At 41.9% G+C, this 19,668-nt stretch overlaps 1 protein-coding gene across 4 annotated transcripts in view; it reads left to right on the forward strand.

Annotated features, from left to right (window-relative positions):
* Nucleotides 1-19,668, forward strand: part of LOC117811937 (neurexin-1a-like) — a 404,484-nt gene that overhangs the window by 361,234 nt on the left and 23,582 nt on the right. The gene's annotated exons all lie outside the window — the stretch shown is intronic.

Genomic DNA, 19,668 nt, shown 5'->3' on the forward strand with positions numbered 1-19,668 from the left:
ATGAAAAAATCAAATACATGCAAAAAGTATACAAATACTAAATATCAAATAGTCACATTTTTGATGAAAAGTATGATGTAATGTAAAAATGTATGTAATACAATACAAAAATGTCCAATAGTTGTAGATGAGGAGCTGTGCAGATGTGCAAGATGATGGTTGAGTGAAAATATCTGACATTATAAAGTCTGTAAACAGACTGCATGTAGACAGACATACTTAAGTCCAATCTAATGTCACGCACAAGTCTGATAAGGAGTCTCAACACTGTAGTGTTTGGAGACGAGGGCACTGGATGAGGTAAATATGGTAATTCAGATTCCTCTGACATCATACAACTCTTGCTGGCTAGCAGCTGTGTGCTAGCCGTGTCTAACGTTAGCTTGAGGCTCACAAACATGACAAACTTGTTCAAAAGTTCAGTTACAGTATCAAGGCACTGATTGCTCAGTGAGTCCTCATCACCATCCCTTTCATCTTCTTCATTATCATCAGTGTTTGACATTAGAATGTCCAACCTTATGTTAGCATTTAACATTCTAAAAAGGTAGCTTTACATTGTTGACTTTATTTTTGCATTAAAAAGCTAGCTGGTTGGGGCGCTGGTTTATAGCTCAGTGGTTGAATCGCACGCCCGTATATGGAGCATAGACTGTTTTGAAGCCAATCGGCGGCGGCAGCCATATTGGAAATGCTGAACTCAACCAAAGGAGTGTGACGTAAAGAGGCGGGGTTTGAGCCTCCTAGCCAACAGCTATGTGTTCCCGCCTGTGAGTCAAGTCAGTCATGTCCTTATTTGGGCAAAAACTTGTAGACTTAATATCTTCTGAAGCGTCGCATTAGAAAAACCAATCAAATGGCACAACAAGCAGCAAAGGTCAACAGTTACTTAGCCACCATTGCTCGATAAGGTAAATGTTTTGCTCCTTTGAGGTGAGCAGAGATTGCAGAGTGAAGATCTATGTGCCTCTCCGTGTGAATAGGACCATCATCCGATGAGAGCAGGAACAGGTCGAACTGCAGGATACTCAGAAATCTTTCCTGTGCAGCACTTGTGTGTCTTTCTGACCTCCCTGCCTTGCTGCTAAAGCGAGGTGAGAGCTGTTGTAGGTGGTCCTGGTGTGTTCTGCCCCAGGCATGGTTATGGGTTGGTGCCCACCCAGTGCTGACAGATGGCAAAGGAGGTATCGGTGCAGACCTGCGGTTGCCCTGAGCCCGCAGCGTTCACTCCCAGCGACAGACCTTATCCATCATCTCAGCCTCACCGGGGGCCATTAGGGGAGCTGCCCTTCAAACACCATGTTTTACACATGGCGTCCATGTGACTCGCTGGTCCAGTCCACCTTGACAGGGGTGAACATGCTAGTGTGTGTCGAGGTGCGTTCCTAGTCACTTGTATTTTGTGGTATTTGAAAGCACAGGCAGCTGTTTCCGTCACAGGTACATGATATTACTTGTCTTCCTTTGGCTTGATTTGAAAGTCTGCTTGAGTTGTCACAGACTGACTCCTCTTACCTTCAGCCATTATTAGGATAGTCAACAAAGAGGCATCTTTGTTTTGCAGGTTTCACACTGTTGGCAGCAAAAGCAGTCGACTACAGATTGTCCCACTAAGTCTGTTTGGATGACAAAAATGAAACCTACGCAGTGTGAATGTTGTCTCTGTTGTTCAATAAAGTGTTGGATTGTGCGTGGAGGAGAAACTGACACTGACAGCTTTACAGCATGTTTTATACAGCATATTGTTGTCTCTCAGGACATTTGCTGTTATGATTTGTGGAAACAGAAAATAGTCCTGGGCCAACTGTTGAGCATAAGATACAATTTGTGCTTCAGTGCTTTGCTCCCACCTGCGAGACTCTGGCATCAGCTGCTTTTTTACATGACATTCATGAACATGAGCTGTGTGCCAACTGCTTGTGGAGCCAGGCTCTCTGCATTTTTAAAAAAGAATTTCCTCAAAGGCTGGTTGAAAGAGTCGTGTGCATCCAAAAGCTTATTTGTTAATTAAAGAACCAGTGGGATTAAAATGGAACAAAATAGTTCACACAAAAACAAATCATAAATCATAAATCCCTGAATTAATTCCTACAGTTGTAAAATCAAATACTCTGTACTTTGTTGGAAGACACGAGTCTTTTTCCATTTAAAGCACAAAATTCAGTAAAAAGCCTGGACTGAGAACAAACTGTACTCACGTGAAGAGTGCTGGTTCTCAACTTGACCCCATGTCGAACACCACATCAAGTACTCTGAAGGAGAGTTTAGGAATGTAGAGGGGCATAATAGAAAGTAACTTCATTACCATCTTGATTCAATTGAGGTAAAACAAATTCCAGGAGAGGCTGAAATGAAATAAAGGCATCTGCATTCCAGCAAATGAAGCCTGTTATTTTGTCAGACATGTGGACAAGAGAGCGCGAGAGTGATGGAGGAAAAAATGCCTCAGGAGAGGAATATAACTTGATCATGAGGCTAAGTGCATGGAGTTTAAATCCAAATGTATCTAAATGAATAGTTTGATATTTTGGGAAACATTTCTTGGAGTCTGTACATGTCCGTGCAGAAAGTGCCAGGCTTGCTGTTTCCTCCTGTTTCCAATTTTGGTGCCAAGCTAAGCTAATAGAGTTCTGCTTGAAAGCAAATTTAAAAAACTAACCCCAAATTTAAAAAGGAGGAAATCAGCATCTTTTTGCAAGACCTTAAAGGGGACATATCACGCTTTTTTCATCGATATATATTAGTCTAAGAGGTCCCCAAAACATGTCTTTAAAGTTTATGCTCAAAAAAAACACTTTGAAATCAGATTTTGGCATGCCTGAAAAGTCCTCTTCTTCAGTCCTCCTCAGAACACTCTGTTTTCTCTCTGACCACGCCCCCTCAGGAAGTGGATGTGCCTCGGCTCTCCAGCACGTTGATCTAATGTTTACATGTTGGCTGAATATACACGGCTGCTCGGAGATCGCGTTACTTCAACCCTCTGAATCTGATCCTGACGGAGAGGCGCCTGTAGCAGGACCTTTCTGAACGATTGGTCATAGATTTAGTGTTTCTTGTTGTTTTATTTATCAGTATGTAGACGTGTGTCTTGGTACACAGCTACAGCTACAGCTACAGCTATGAACATGTAGCTATGTGGCTATGCCAATTAGCGCTAGCACTTATCCATGACAAATAAAAATCATCCACTAGATCTTCAAATCTGCAGACGTGGGGAGTAAAACCGACCTCTGCCAGAAAGGCAGCAGGACATTTTCAGGATTGGTCACAGAATCTGTGTAACTTGTTGTTTTATTTGTCAGTATGTTGACGTGTGTCTTGGTACACAGCTGCAGCTACGATATGTGGCTATGCTAACTAGCGCTAGCACTTATCCATGATAAATAAAAATCATCCACTAGATCTTCAAATCTGCAGATGTGGGGAGTAAAACCGACCTTTGTGTTTATTAAGACAGCCTACAACTAGCATGCCTCCCTCCTAAGCTCCTTATTAGCACACATTTGTGCAGGTAATGAAAAACGGAGGAGGGATTCAGTATTATTTTATACAGTCTATGGGCTGAACAAGCTCCGAGCTCTGACTCCGTGACAGACCGGATATTGTTGTTACGTAACAAAAACACGGAAGTCTGAAACGGCTCGTTTCACACACATTTACAGAAAGGTGGAGAAATCAAAACGGGCAGAATGGATTTTTTTCATTCTCGGGGGGTTTGTAGACATGCCATGGACACACATTTCAGGTAAAAAAACATTAAAAAGTCAATTTTGCATGATATGTCACCTTTAAAGCTCTATTTTTTGGCCTTTTTGCCTTCATTTTATACGACAGCTGAAGAAAGACAGCAAATGTGGGGAGTAAAGAGTGGGGGAAGACATGCAGGAGATGGTCGACCGGCCAGGCAACACCTTCAACTAGGACTGTAGCCTCTGTATGTGGGGCGCTTAGACTGCTAGGCCACCAGCGCCCCTCTTAAAGCCGATAAAGATTTAGAAAATGGAAGTAAAAGTTGTCTCCTAAAAAAACGGTCCAGTCAAAATGTGTAGTCCTGATCAGTCTTGCATTACAACACAGCCACAGGGATGGATTACTGATAGCAGATCTTTGCTACTTCAGAGACATCATCAATCCTGCACACTTTTTTGATTCTTCCTTTTTTACAGTTTCTACTTCTATTTATTTTTAAAAGGATGAAATCAGCATCTTTTTGCAAGATCTTAAAGCTCTATTTTTTGGCCTTTTTGCCTTTATTTTATAGGACAGCTGAAGAGAGACAGGAAATGTGGGGAGTAAAGAGTGGGGGAAGACATGCAGGAGATGGTTGACCAGCTGGGAATTGAACCGGCAACCCCTGCGACAAGGACTGTAGCCTCTGTATGTGGGGCGCTTAGACCGCTAGTCCACCAGCGCCCCTTTTTGCAAGATCTTAAAGCCAATAAAGATTTAGAAAAAGGAAGTAAAAGTTGTGTCTTAAAAAGCTGGTCCAGTCAAAATGTGTAGTCCTGATCGGTCTTGCATTACAACACAGCCACAGGGATGGATTACTGATAGAAGATCTTTGCTACTTCAGAGACATCATCAATCCTGCACACTTTTTTGATTCTTTCTTTTTTTACAGTTTCTACTTCTATTTATTTTTTGTTGTGGTGTCTTTTGTTCCGCTCTCCTGAACAAGCGCATTCCTCATTAGTTGCAGTGGTGGCACTCGGCCCTCTGTGAGCGACACATCCAGACCTGCAGGACAGGAATCTGATTATGACGACGCTCTGTGGGAGCTACAGGCGACCTGGTCTGCTGTTGTAGGGCAAAGCTGCTCTCCCTCTTCCCTCATGTCATGTTTTTGCAAACGCTACACCTGGGAATTAGACCTGAGTACATTCATCTCAGCCGTGATGGCATCTATATTAGGATGACAAATTTGTTCCTGTCACCTGATGAGGGACTGGGACTGCATATCAAGACGCAGGTAAAAGTCAGGAAGACAGCGATATGAAGCCAGGCTGCATATCTCTTCCCCTCTTGCTCTCTCTCTCCCTCTTTCTAAAAAAAAAACACGCAAAAAAACATGCATGCTTAGATTTGTCATCTATTTTTAGATCTTGTGAGAGAGGAACATGAAAATGAAGAATTACGTAGTCCCGTTTAGACAGAGCCAGAATATTTCCCTAACATGGCAAGTTTTAGTATGTTAGAATTTAGATAGAAATCCCTATGATTACAAGCCATTCTCTGATAATTGTCATTTCTCCCTCCCTCCAAGGCTTATCCTTAGTGTATGATATTCCTCCTGGGCAGCTTCCTGCTCTCAGGCCAGATTACTACAAGGCAAGCTACAGACGCACACAGAGCTCCAGATTCGATTTCAGATAAGGAAAATATCAGGGCATCCAGAGGGGAAAATGCTTCAATGCTGGCAGATTTCATTTATCTGAGAATGGTGAAAGCAAGGATAAGGAGGAGGGACAAAGTCCACCATGTAATATACTTCCATGGAGCAGCGTTTCTGCAAAAGGCAAGAGAGAGAAGCAATGAGAGAACAAGAGGGGGGGAGCGTAGGAGGTAGATGGATGCAGATAGTTCTTATGAATTTCATATTAAGATTTTATCATTGAGAGCAAGTAGCTAACAGAAGGCATTCAGCCGTCTCTTGTGTAATCTGCTACAAGCTGGATACTACATGGCAGCCGCTCAATGTGCACTCTCTCTGCACCGTGTGGTGACTGCAGGCACCCGGCCATATTGTGTGCACATTATTTATATGTCCCCGGTAATAAATAATAAGCAGTGTGCTTGGTTGGAAATCAAAATATCAACTGTTCATCATTTCCTACAGACTGTTTTGAGTCTTGATATGTATGAGAGGATGAATTAGGCACCAGTCACACATGGTTCACTGTGAGTCACTGACTGGCAGTGTGGAGTTGTGACGCAGGCACTGACTTGGAAATGGACTTTGTTTAATCCGCAGACTTTAGATAAGAAGTGGGCTTTGGTTTGAAAAGTGAAGCGGATGCAGGACTGCCTTTAACCTGCGTTCCCCCCAAAGCAGCAACCTCCGGTCTCAAGATATGAAACATAACTCAATATGAGTTAACAGTATGTTTAAAATAAGTAAGGACAATTGGCTTTTAAAGGTTATTTTTAGGGCTTGTCATGCATTTATTGAGAGGACTATGGAGGGAACAGGAAGATAATGTGAATAATCATATTTTGCAAGAGTCGCAGATCAGATTTAAAGCTAGCCTGCTCACTCAAGGTAGATAGCCTCCATACCAAGCGGCAACCTCCGGTCTCAAATGTATGAAGCCCATCCAGAAGTGTTATAAACTGCAATTTAACGAGAACCAGTTTGAGGCTGGCTACAGAAACAGGAAAGCACATACACATGAATGGGAAAAAGACAATCTTTGCAGCATTAATTAACATGTTTACAGCCTGGTTCAAAAAACGGCTTAGCTACAGTAGCTAATTTCCCTATCAGCATACACTGTACGGGGGTGAATTTATTTCTAACGCTACGGTTCAGAAGATATTAAGATTATGAGTTTTTGCCCAAATAAGGACATTTATTTATTTATTTATTATTTAAAAAGGACCATGCATATTAATTAACACTTCTGTAAATACGCCAGAGTTAGCCAAAAGGCTAGTTTACATCCGTAGTCCCTTGCCAGAAGTTAAAAAGGCTACCTAAAAAGATCAAGATTAAACAAAGATGAAATAGAGTAAAATAGGTTCAGAATAAGAAGGTAGAGGAGAAACCAAAACACAAACAAACAAACAAACAAAAAAAAGGGGAGGAAAGAAAAGTACAAATAGCACCACATGATTAAAAATACTAAAAGCTACATAAGGACATGATATGACAGTCTTTGAGAAAGTGTCCAAGACAATCAGGAAGCAGCAATGAGGAAATGTTAAAGAAGACACATGCAGACACAACAGGACAACATTTAACAGCGCTGTACATATTTGCATCAGACAGTGACTATCAATCATTGAACTAGCTGCATGCAATTCAAATGAGGCAACGTATAGACTGAGCGACAGATGAGCACAACGAATAGACAACACAAGCAAGCAACAGTATGTTAAAAAAACACAGGACATGACTGATTTGATTGACAGGTGGGAACACATAGCTGTTGGCTAGGAGGCTCAAACCCCGCCTCTTTACATCACACTTTGACTGGTTGAGTTATGCATTTTTCCAATATGGCTGCCACCGTCGATTGGCTTCAAAACAGCGCTCAGGAACAGATGGGTGACATCATGGATACTACGTCCATTATTTACACAGTCTATGGTTCCCCCTGATGGGCAGCAGAGGGCAACTCAGCTGGCTGCAGGAGTTTGAATAAAACCAAATGGGGAAATTTGAAAACATTAAAAAGTGTTTTTTATCTCTTAATCTTTTATTTGAAGTCCTCTTCAATTCAGCATGATGCTTATTTTGTCAATTCTGGTCACATTTAGAGTTAAGCAATAAAGCAGGGTGTGCTTTAGGGCCACGTGTAATTGACAAGTCAACCAGGATAGAGGGTGAGGGTTCAAAAACCCAACATCAGAATTGAAAGTGGTTACCACTACCCCCTCTCAATTATTGTCTCCGGTTTCATCCCACACATCCATACAACGTCCCTGCATCCAGGTTTGTGCCTAAGCCACATCACACTCGGCAAAGTAATGAATTAGCATTAAGACCATGAGGATGTCTGTTCCTGGAAAATGAGTTCAGCGTCCTGAGGGGGGGCTTCCGACACATCAACAAAGCGATTCAGCGGTGCCTTGAAGCAGCCGCGTTAAAAGGAGTCACAAGGCAGAGTTCTCAGGTACTCCGCAGGGAGCTTGTTTAATGAGGGCACAGTCATGTGTACATTGTGATGCAGCTCTGTTCTTACCTCATTTCCATTCCTCCTCCTGCATTTTACCTTTACATTAGCTCTGACCTGTCCTTCTCAATGCAGCCTTACATTAACACAGCAGAGACCTTTTTGTCCCTGTTCAGAAAACTAGCAATTGACCTGTCACCACTCACTCAACGCTAACCCTTTTCTGTTAGACACCGCATCTGCTGCTTTTGCTGTATTCTTTCCCTAGACCTTACTTCAACTGTGAACATTTATCTACCCACTGTTCTATCAAAACTTTTTACATTGAGGTGGCAATATAACACACATTGAATAACAAGTAGAGTTATAGGTGTGTAATAAAAGGGTCTGTTCAGACTAGGGTATTTAAGTTAAAAGCACAGGGTGTAGAAGTGGAAATATGTAGCTAAACAACATCAATAGCATCCAAGGACAAAAGGATGCTGCGAAACATGACAAGTATGATCCTCAATATGTTAAGTGGTAACCATTTAAAGTGCTAACTACTTTGCACACATCCACTCTTCTTGCATTTTACGTGGCCACTCACTATAAAAGGCACATGTTACAAGTTTGTCCATTCTGTGCTGCCTTTAAAACGTGACAGTGAAAGATGGTCGCCTCCTTGGAAAGGGGCAGTCCCAGTGATTATCTGTGTGCAGCTGAAACAGCCTTTATTTGCATTTTACATGACAGAGGTTAACAAGAGTTGAACATCGGGGTGTTCAAATGAAGCAGGATGAGAGTTCAAGAGTCAGACACAGGGCGTAAAATTAACTTCTTACCTCATCTGCCATTGGCTAGTGACCTCCAAAAATGTAACGGCCAAATGCTACTTTTTTCTAGGCTGCACAAACATTACACAGAAGTGACAAATTTCATGTTTGTTGTGCCAAAATCGAATGGGTTTTGCTTCTATTTATCCTACATGTGTTTGCGGCAAAGGCTGCAGCTTATGGTGTGGTTTTTCGGGTCATAAGTCAGCCAGGACCGAGGTTGACCAGCCTTGTCAATGTTCCAGTTTTCCTTGAAACGTTGTGACATTACTCCGTTTAGCTCTGTTCCTCTTCTTTATCGTCTCCTGCCTCTTTGTTTATCCTTTTTGCTTGTGGTGGCTTCACGCCGGGAATGTGTCGCCACATCTTCCTCGAAACGCTCTTCCCACCGTGCTTCTTCAAGCAAAGGGAATGCATAGAGCTCCAGTAGCTGACGTCACGCCGTTCCCAACGTACCAAATAATAAGAGAAGTAGAGCGCACCGCAAGGGTCATAATAGCCTGACAGTCGCAAGAAATGGGCGGAAGTATGAACACAAAACCTCACATGCAAAACAACATTTTCCATCAGCCACTGGCGGTTGAGTATTTTTCTTTTAAACGCCAGACTAATTTTTTTTACCGGCCATTGGCGCTTGACGGTTGTTAATTTTACACCCAGACATGTACAAGAGGTATCACTGGAGGTATCCATTGGGGGCCAGATTCAACACACACTTTGCTCTAATGTGCAAGTCAGTTATTATAGGACCCATTCAAGTTTAAATTGGCCTTGATGATATAATGGTAGTGCACAGAAATTCCCTAGTCACCTGAAATGCATTAAACCTCAACATTCAAGCTTATTTTGAGAATGTAGAGAATTACAGATATGTGTTTTTATGTGTGGGGTAAAGTAGAAAGTCGAGATGAAATACAGTGAATATACTATAATATAATATATCAATAATGAAGTACTTCTCTTCAACAACTCTACAATAATGCCCTCTCATATTCTGTTGACACACTACACATTTATAAATAAGTGGACGGATAAAGTATCCAGTGAAATCCCTGTTTAGCTCAGTTAGTCCTACTTTTGAATGAACTCATGTCTCAAGGTTTTTACAAATATCATCATAGACCTCTTGGGACTGTGTGTATTTCTGGGTGAAACAAAGCTTGTATGTTTTTTCGGTGCACCCACTGCGCGCTGTGCTAGAGCCGCCTCCCAGCACCTTGTTAGACTGTCTGGGGTGCAGTGACTCCAGCCTGGAGGAAGATGTATAGCAAGACAGGAACGTGTGGGTACCAGGGGAGGAGATGGAGAGCCTGAGACCATCCTTTTTTTAATGACACTCTGATACTCTGCCTGAGGTCCAGTTGCAGCAACAGCTGCTTCTTTTTAAATAAAGCAGAGCCTCTCTCCCGAGAGGAACGGGTCTCATAACTTAGCAAGTGAAAACAGCTGTCCACCACAGCCAGTTTGACGTTACAGCAAGCACAAGCAGTCAAAACAGAGAGGAGGAGCAATTATTCAGAGTTAATTGCCTTTGAGAAATGCCAGCATCTTTTTTTTTGCTTGAATTCTCTTGTGCTGTGAAGAATATCACTACCTTCAGAATGCACTCAGTAACCTGCTCTGATTCAGAGAAAAGATAAGACTCAGGTAATTACTCACAGCTTGAGGAATAAAAATCTTATATGCGACCTCGTTCTGTAATGTTCCTTACATTGACGTAGAAAGAGTCAGGAAGGACGGTATACTTTCATTAGACATAAAGTGATGCTATTATTTTACAACAGATAATAACTCAGAATGTGATATTTTAGGAAAGATTCTCTCTCCATGGTGCTTACTATTTTGTGTCCAAATGAAATTTTATGTTTCCATCGACAGACTGGTGACTCTGTGATGTCCAGATACGCCATATGTTTAATATGCAATCTGCAAGGGAGGCTTTTTTTTTTATTGTTATTCTCTAATTCTTCATGCAGGAGTTGATATTTCTTTATGAAGACAGATTGTGCAGCTGTACAGATAACAGACACACACCTTGCTGAGTGAAACCCTCATTTAATGGTTGACAACATTTCAGTAAAAAATCTCAATGATTCATTTCGAGGGAAAAAATGAAGCACCTGGTGTTGTTTGTTTGTCTTTTGCATATATTTTTGGTTTGCTTATTGAGGGATGTTTTTTGGCAGCGCCTGTTTGGAAGCTTTGTTGATCCATTTGCTGAGAATCGCAGAATCTGATGTAAATCCTCTTCAGTGAGGATGCAGAGGAGAATATCTCCATTTTTACCCCCGCTGCTTGTTCCCTATTGTTCATCCCTCTCCTCTGAGTCACAGAGGCAATCTGTCGTGTCACCATGACGCCTCACATCAGAGCTGTTCTTTAATTGTACAAAAGCAAAGAGAATCAAGATGTTTTCAACATGATACGTTTTACACATTGTAAGTATGAGATGTATGCATGTATACATATTTCAATTCTCTCTTTTCACATCTGAGCTGTGATAGCAAAAAGGCCATTCTATTGTCTCCCAGCCCTGCTGAAGTCTGTATATGTGTGAGTACATGATGTTGACAGCTTGGCAGACCAGCAGTAGGAAGAGTGTGGGCGAAGGCCAGGCAATACACGGAGCTGAACTCACAGTCTTAGAGGCCCACACGCCTTCATTATTCAGTTGGAATCTATTGAGCATCTGGGACTAAATTATTCATCAACATCGACCTAGTTCCAGGGTGCTAAGTTAGATACTTGGATGTCATCAGGCGTTCTGATAAGGGCTGCTGCTGCAGTGTGATAGCTGCCATGGGTAAATTCATCCCATCTATGAGACGTTCCTGTGCACTGACCCACCGCCGTCTCCCCCCTCTCTCCGTCCCCATCTCTCTCTCTCTGGCGCATTAATGATGTGCTGCCGCAAGAGTGAAGCTTAGGACAACAGACTCCTCCCAATTAGCCTGCGTGGACCACAGCTCTGGTCAGATCCGGACATGAGCAGACAAACATCAGTGTAAATCAGTGCCAGCATGAGAAATAATGGCACAGGGTCCAAGCAGGAACACAGACAGAGGGAAAAAAAATCCTCTGCTTTTAAGGGCAATTGAAGCTCTGGCTTCAAGGGCTGGTGCCAATTACTGATGAGATATGAATGGCATTTACTGCAGCAGGATTGGTTAAAATGGAATCATGAGTGTACCGTCAATATATTCAATGCAGGAATACTTTGTGGAAGTGGAAATAAATGAAAAGTGAGGGCATTATCCAGCACTGATTTAACACGGCTGCAGCATTTCTTTGACTTTTCACATACACACAAACAAACAATTGTTCTAAAGTGTTCTGGGTCAATTCCCCAATACCTGTTAGCAATTCAATACATTGAGGCACTGCCCTACATGCAACCCAGTCTTGCATGAAGCTGCTTCTTGTTTACATGTGATTTTTATTTGTAATGATTTTATTCAGTGACACTATTTTGGAAGCAGTTGAGTGTGTGCAGTGTTTAAGTCTGAGACAAAGTTCCCCCAAGAGGACAAAATATCATATAATATCAAGTCTATCTTACTGTATCAAATAATACAGTATTGCATTATATATTATTTTTATCTTGCCATATCACATTGCATTGCATCATATCATATCATATTAGATTATATCATATTGTATAGTATCACATCGGGAGCCATGCATTGGCAGTTAACTTACTTTCAGTTATCAGGTGTCCAAGACAAATATAATAATAATAATAATAATAATAATAATAATAATAATATTTTATTTATAGAGTGCTTTCGATCATAGTGCTTTACAAAGCTTAAAAACAAATAACAAACAAAGACACAACACAACATAAGAAACATCAGCCATAAACAGCAGTAAACAGGTTGGTCTTCAGCTTTGCCTTAAATAAGTCAACTGAACATGCCAACCAAATTTCGACAGGGAGATTGTTCCATAGAGTGGACCAGCCCCCTGAGAACGAAGTGCCCGAGCAGGCACATATGGATCCACCAGGTCGGTGAGGTAAGAGGGTGGCAAACCATTTACAATTTTAAGAGACAGCAGTACAGTAGCACTTTAAAATCTGCTCTGGCGTGAACAGGCAACCAGTGAAGAGAGGAGAGCACTGGAGTGATGTGCTCATACCTGTGTGACCTGGAATTATATGATATATAATTGTGTACCGTATCATATTGATGATATAGCCATGTGCGTGTTAGCTTCATGGATCAGAAATCATATTTTTCAGTGATACTCTGAAACAAAGTTAATCAGATCTCTGCATTGTTTTCTACACATCATGAAATTCAGTTTGTACCTCTTTTCTTGTCATAAAAGTGGCATAACAACAAAATATGTGTATAAAAGACAACATGAGAGGTAATATTTTACATGAAGGAAAACAAAAGAGGTATTGTTGTGTCATATTTAGACAGCAGTCTTCGGATTTTCACTTTTTCAACACATCTGTTTCTGTGATTCTTTCCTCGTGTCTGAAATCTTGACGGCCCGTGAGGATTGGTGATCCAGCAGGACACTTCAGCTGATGTATTGAGAGCAGTTTGGGTACAAACAGGGCCGTAAAGTATCAGACATAGTCAGACAAAGATCTGTTATGAGGCAAACTCTGACAGTGTTGTGTGGAATTAAGCAGACAAATGGGATTTTATATGAGAAGAGGATGCATCTGTAAGCCATCTTCCCTTTGATTTTTCAATCAAGCCTGAATTTACTGTCTGATAATAGTGCAGCTTTTTGGCATCCTGAAAAAAGTATTGGGATTCACAGCAGATTATAATGAGCAACAGATTATGGCCATTGAGATAAAAATATCAATTTTCTTATTGTCACCGATCAGCAACACAACAAGGGGAGCAGCTACAAAACAAGAGCTTATTTTCGACAAAAACAGGGCTTACTCCAGAAAAAAAAAAGCTAGCAAGGCGAAAGAAAACAGCCAGCATCCTCAGAGGAATACATTACCAGGACAGCAGAGGCATGCTTCGGATAAACCCTTCAGATGCCTTCAGTGTCCTCCTGACTTTCAGCTCGTCTCCAAAGAGACGTGTTGTGTGCCAGAGAGCATTCATCAAATTAGACCGCAGAGAAAACAATGTGAAAACCCGCGGCTCTCCGTGGAGACATGCCGACAGGTTATCACAGAGAAGGTGTCTCTAGCTCTCGAGCGCCCGGGCAGCAGTGCACAGCAGCCTCTCTGAAGAGCAGCACCCCCCCCTCCCTGTCCCCCCCTCCTTCAGCTTCAGGATTAAGAGGGGAAAACATGCATTCAGGGGTGTACAGATGTAGTACATCTAAGTGAGGCTGCAGACTCCATACTGTAGTTATTTGAGAGGAGCAGTAGACAGTGTTCAGACAGGCATTAGTGGAGAACAGATAAGTGTGTGTAGGGTTGTAGATAACCTGTCCGGCTGAATGAGACTGTGCTGACTAAGCTCCAGTAACACATGCAGACCATGGCTCGGCCCGGACATCTCATTAAGGAGGACCATTATCAATCCTCAGAGATCGAAAAGAAGCATGACAGTGTTTAAGAACGCACCAGAGCACCTTTGGCTGAGTCAGGATGGACTTCCCTGGTCCCCATCCCCTAATGGTTCAATCAGTGTGTGAGCCAAGGTCAGTCGATATCTGTACTTTACCATAATATCCTGAAAGACTTAACCTTACAGCCTCTATTCATTTAGGAGCCCCATCACTTCTAACCGCAGTGAGAAGTATTCTTCCTGGGGAACATACAACCTCCAGAAACACACATCCACAAGAGCCAAATGAATGCATAATCAAGAGTCTTGTGTACATAATAGCTAACATATTTAAGTATCAGAATTTTGTCTTTATCCAAATTCTAAATATTGTCCTCTTTTAAGCTTCAGTAAACTCCTCTGTCTGTGGGTTTGAACTGAGCGTGATATTTATTTAAAGGATTCTGCAACAAACTAAACAAGCCAATCGTTCAAGAAGTTACACGGCAGCTATTCAGCAGTTTACACTCGGCATTAGCATCAATCGTCGGCCAAGTATTGACCGCTGTGGGTGTTAAGAGTCAACAGAAGTTGTTTATTTATGGCTGCAGGAGTTTTGTGATGGCCTCTGATGATCCACTCTCAGCTGTGGAGTTTTTTGTGTAGGTCGAGGTAGTTAAACTCAGTTATATTAAAGCACGAGTCGACCTTTTGAAGCCAAAGTTAGTTCATTCATAGCTTTTAAGCACAAAGGGCTAACTTAGCATGCACATGTTAACTGCTAACTGTGTTACAGATAGTAAAGCTTTTTGTAAATCACCCTGACTGACACATTTAATCTGACGAAAGTTACTCCTGTTTAATCTAAGAAACTCATCTTCTGCTCCTTATATTCTTGTGGCATGCATGATAGTTTTGGACGTGATATAACAGCTGATAATTAGAATGAATGAGAAACATGATTTAAAGTGATAAGCATGCATTATTCTACATCATTGGTGCAACAGCTTGAAGGCTCTGGTGTTCATCTTAAAGCTGGGGTTGGTAGTCAGATTTAGATCCACTTTTTGTTATACTGGTTAAAATGATCTTTATGTCCCGATGGCAATCAATACATAATGTGTTCTTTAAAAAAGAGTGGAAAAAAAGCTGCTATCTACAGCTGGAGTAAACCTGGGAAAACACCAACCAATCACCGCCTTAAGAGTCCAATTTTTGAAACCAATCAAATCCCGTCCTGCCGTTCTGCCCGCCTCCTGCGCGTACATTTCATGTTTGTTTGTGTTTTTAACTTTCACTATAATAATGTTTCGGTGTTTTCTTACCGCTGAGTGAGACATGAGTTGAGGTCGTGCAAAACAGCAATAAGACTGAACTTCTTCTAATTGGCACAAAATCTACATTAAACAAACTCCATAACTTCTCTATTCCCATCGACAACTCGCCCCTCTTCCTCTCCCCTCAGATTAAGAGTCTGGGTGTCATCCTCGACAGCACCCTCTCCTTCACCTCCCACATCAACCACGTCACCCAGTCCGCCTACTTCCACTTACGCAATATTAACCGTCTCCGTCCTTCACTCACTCCCCACTCCACGGCCATTCTTGTTCACAGCCTCGTCACCTCCCGTTTGGACTATTGCAACTCCCTTCTGTTTGGCCTCCCCCCACAAAACCCTCCATAAACTACAACTGGTTCAAAATTCAGACGCCCGTTTCATCACACGCACCGCCTCCATCCACCACATCACACCCATCCTGCAACAGCTCCACTGGCTCCCCATGACAGACCGGATCAACTACAAAATACTTCTCCTCACTTTCAAATCCATACACAACCTCGCCCCTCCATATCTCTCTGACCTTCTCCATACTGCCACACGCGTCCGCACCCTCAGATCCTCCTCCTCCATCCACCTCACTGTCCCCCCTGCTCGCCTTGTTACCATGGGGAGCCGCTCTGCTCCCCCAGCTCTGGAACTATCTCCCACCTGACCTCTGTAATACTGACTCACTCCCACATTTTAAATCCAAACTCAAAACTCATATGTTTAGACTGGCCTACTCCATCTGACCACAACTCCTCTGTCCATTCACTTAAAACTTTTTAAATTGTTTTATTTCCTGTTTGTTATTTAAACTCTGTTTGTTTTAATGTTATAAGGTGACCTTGAGTGCCAAGACAGGCGCCTATAAATAAAATGCATTATTATTATTATTACTAAATATACAATGTATATTTTTTATTATTTAACTATCACCTACTATACTCTTTCAATGTAAAACTACCTCTACACTACCCACCACTGCACTATTATCATATTACTTTTTAGCCTGTGCATATTAGTCATGCCTATTTGTTGTTCTTTTTGTGTTTATAGTTGATGTTATTATTATTATATTTATATTTTTATTTGTATGCCTTATTCTTATGCCTTTGTACAAAGAGAGCACAGTTTACCAAAGCCAAATTCCTTGTGTGTTCAAGCATACCTAGCCAATAAAGCTGATTCTGATTCTGGATGTGCTGAGGACCGGTTTTGTATCTGTCACGATCATATGGTCGCGAATCAGCGGCGCTTGTGCATGTGAGCGGGGGCGCCGTTTTGGAGGAGCTCCAAGGGGAGGGCGGTAAGGGTTAGATGGAGTCTTGAGGAAATGCTACATTCAAATACATGCTAGTAGTCTTACCACTCTCTCATCCTCCTCCCATCTCATCAGCTCAAAGCTCCACTATCGTGAATAGATTGGTCCATATGCAAAGGTTTCTGCACCCTTCCCCTTCAGACAACTTCTAGGCAGCCAATTAGCACAGCGTCCCATTACCATAGCATCCCTGCCCACTCAGATCACCGCATGGATAATGAGGTTAGAAACTGAGAGGCTGCAGATCCTCCACAGAGGCTGAAGTCGTGCTGTTTTCTCTGCTACTGAATTCCAAAGCCAACATGTTGTAAATAAGAAAAGGTTCCATTATATAAAACTTTTATGCCAAATGTCCAGAGGTTGAAAATGTCCTGTAGAAAATATGAACATTCGCATACATTTTGTACATTCCTCTCTCTTTCTCTCTAGTGTGTCTTTTTCTTCCACTTTTTCTGAGTTTCATGCTCCCAACTGTCTCCCCAGGTTCTCTCAGTACGTCTCAGAGGAGCTCGTTCTCTGCTGCTCTGAGCAGAGGCAGATAAATGAGCTGTGCTGTAGGTTCACCATGGCTTCAGCACTTTACCGCTAGATTAATGATGCTTTGCGAGCCCAGAGCCTTTTGCTTTTAGCATCTTTAAAAGTGCCTTCATAAAATGAACTACAGGTACATCTTGTTTATATGCCTATGTACTGGAGCAGCTTTCCTGTGGTCATGATGTTCATCGCACCAGTAAATCTGACTCTGCTGAGCTAATGAACCGAACACAAAAAATACAGCATTTCAAGGAAAAGTCAAAGAAATCAGCCATTTAAAGAAGGAAACCTGCATTTAGCCGAGAATCACAGCCGAGCCAGAATCCTGTGATATTTGGGACAGCTCCTTTTTAGAAAAGATTTCAGTGTCCTTTTCAAACATTCCAGCCAGGCTACCTGTCAGTTTTCATCACTGTGGCTAAATTGCATGGTAAGCCCCTCACATAGCACCACATTGAATTGTCACGGGTGAAAAAGAAGCCAAGCGTAGTTGGAGGACACCATGAATTGGTAATGTTATTGGATTTCAACCAGGTCATGACCACATCAAAATGTTGACCTACACACTAATCCATGCTGGCAGAGTGATGCTCGCTAACATGTGAATTCATTTTCGTGTTGATTCAGAGGCTTACACCCCGCCACCACCCACAATCCACCACCACACACACACACACATGCATGCATGCAGGATTCATTTAGAGGTGTAGCATCGTGTGGATACTTTGATTAGAATTGGACTCCGAGGTGGCTTACAGCTACAGTTACACTGATCTAGCTTTTGTCCTTAAGGGAAGAAATGAGAAGGGTATTATTTTATGGCGACATAATGAAACTATAGATTATGATTGTCTGTCACTGATATGAAAGTCTCGATCAAGAGGTAGTGTTACATTTGGTCAGTTTCTTATAGTTCTCTGGGCGTGTGGATGAAATTGAAATAAAATTTGAAAGGTCAGATCTAAATGAAATCATAACTGTATCCCAAACTGCAAACCAGTTGCTCCTCTGTGTTTACAAGCAGAGATTAATCACACATATAAGAAGTGAATTCATCTCTAAACTCCTGGATTTGATGTCTGCACCTTTAATCATAAAATCAAAGATTCCTTTGTAGGGAGATAAACAAATATCCATATTCATTATTGAATGTGACGCTGCTGATGGAGATAAAGGCCTCAAGCTGTAGCTTTTATGACCTGACTGTGGAGCAGGAAACATATAAATATGAACGGGCACACACCTCCACTCAGGTGATTCTATAGGGAGTTAACCTACATCTCTTACGCCCACGTCACATTGCTTCCTCTTCTCCGCTCGCAAATAAATCTGAAGGACGGAGTTGAAAGGAGTGGAGAGGAGGGCTGGGAGAGGTAGGGAGAGAGACTGACAGAGGTAAGGTTGGAAGACGGGAGAGAGAGGGAGTATTGATTCCTTGATTCCTGCACCTCTGCCAGTGAGTGCAGCATGTCAAGATCTCCCGCCAGGAAAAACAAATCACAAGGCTGAAGTGATGGATGTGGCACTCCAGGATCCGGCGGTTTTGCCATCTGGATGGCCGACACTGTATATCAGCCTCATGCACAGCAAATTAAATTTACATTTGGAAGGCTTCCCCGGGCCTCACCCAGCACAGATGCACCAAAAACAGCCCTCCAACACAACTGCCTTAATGGCTTTGATCTATCATTTCCAGGTCTATTATGTAAAGACGATGTTGGTCCGTGTACAGAATGTCAAAATGATGTTACACTCGCAGTAGAATCACATTATACCCAGCCAAATGGATGATAAGCAAATGACATCACCTTTAATTTCTTTATGATGAGTCAATACTAATCCAACTTGCAGATGTATTTGGATGCACAGTCAAACATTAGAAATAAAAGCACAAATTGAATAAAACCTCTGGTCCATCTTCATATTTGCAGTCTAATGCGTTTTAAACCCCTATTTCCTTCTTTTATTTCATAACTGTCACATGCATGCATACCCCTGCGTATCGACCCTGAAAGTACAATAAATATTGTCAAGCATGCACTTGGGGATTTCAAAATATTAGCACAAAAAGGAGAAGTAAAGGTGCAGAGGCTAAATATATATACTAGCAGGTTATTCTGCTTAGCACGGCTCCATAACAGCAAATCTAACCCAGCCCTGAAGAGGCTGCCATGCTTAAATGAAATGACCTTTAACGCAGAGCTGATCAAATGGCCTGAAGCAAGACTATAAAAGAACATTGCAGTATAATGTTTTACAGTACAATTTTTTTTCTGGTCTTTTGTTTGCCCTTTCCCATTTTCCGAGAGGGTGAGTTGTAGAGTGTTTGGCAGGTGAGGAAGTGCATTTCAAACAGTCTGCA

Source organism: Notolabrus celidotus, chromosome 4 (assembly GCF_009762535.1).
Source record: "Notolabrus celidotus isolate fNotCel1 chromosome 4, fNotCel1.pri, whole genome shotgun sequence".
NCBI classification, from domain to species: Eukaryota; Metazoa; Chordata; class Actinopteri; order Labriformes; family Labridae; genus Notolabrus; species Notolabrus celidotus.